The following is a 1250-nucleotide window of genomic DNA, read 5'->3' on the forward strand; positions in this document are numbered from 1 at the left end:
GGATTTGTAATTAACACTGATTCATTGTCACTGAATGTTTGTAATACCACTTTGCCTAGAGAGGTACATGATATGAAGAAGCACAGTCAAAACTTAATACATTAAATTGTTATAGAGGCAAATAATATATTTAACATTGTCTTAGTACTGTAGTGTCTAAGGCACTTCCTGTAATGTCAGTTTGCTCAACTATCAACCAAAAAAGAATGCTAGATGTTCACTGTAATACTGTCCGAAGGGAAGGGGGAGGAGAAATGAGAAGGGATTCACATCCACTGGCATGTCAACATTCAGGCAGGTGGCATCTGGCCTCGAGGTTCTGCAAACTTCACCGACAAGCTCGGAACAAGTCTTGGACACAAAACCAAGATTCCCATTTTGGGCTCAAAGCAGCGGCTGAATTTGCAAGGTCACCATGAGAGCCTGGCTGGTGAGGGCGGGTCTTTCATGACTTCCTGCTTAGGGGCTCAGAGCTGCTGGCATCTGATGAGAAGGCGCCCTGGCAGAGCCAGCACTGAGGAGTCTATGGCCAGAGGTCAAAGCGGTGGCTGCATCTGGGGCTGTAGCTGCACTGGCGGCCACTAGCCTCTCTATGCACAGACCAGCCCTGGCAAGGACAGTCCACAGGAACAGATGCGGGGACGCCACCAACTTGAGGGGCAGAGCCACCCCTTGGGAGGAGGCATGGTAACCCCCAAATAGATGCTGCTTCCTCCAGTTCAACCCACCCCTCCCAATCTTTCCAAAGCCCCTTTCACAGTTTGCTCACTGAAATAGTGATGATCATTATTCGAAGAAGGTGAGAGAAACAAGTGCAGTTTAGGTTCCACAATGTTCTAAGAGACTCGATGTGGCTGAGGAGTCAGGGGCCTCGTGAACACAAAACGAAGGTACTGTCTGTACCACGGAGCATGCAGAGCAACTGAGCAGCCACCACGGCGGCCCCACTAACCCCGCACCTGGAAACAAGGGTCTGGAGTTGTCTTCTTCAAAAGGGTTCTCTTCTTAACATGTGTTATAAAATGGTCTCTTGGTGAATACATGGAAAATAGATGCAATGAAGAGACAATCTGTTTAATATGTGTGTGGTGTGTGTATATATATATATAAAAAGGGGAGCAATTGTACCTAAAGTTGAAGCAGGATACAGTATGGGGAGGCCGGAAAGCCTTAAGACACAGCTGATCTTTCAACAACGAATCCTGTAGTGTGCCAATTCCTAATCTGTAGGAGGCCCCAAGGCAGGCCAG

This window comes from Orycteropus afer, unplaced genomic scaffold (assembly GCF_000298275.1).
Source record: "Orycteropus afer afer isolate SDZICR_OR568_19922 unplaced genomic scaffold, OryAfe1.0 scaffold00330, whole genome shotgun sequence".
Taxonomy (NCBI): Eukaryota; Metazoa; Chordata; class Mammalia; order Tubulidentata; family Orycteropodidae; genus Orycteropus; species Orycteropus afer.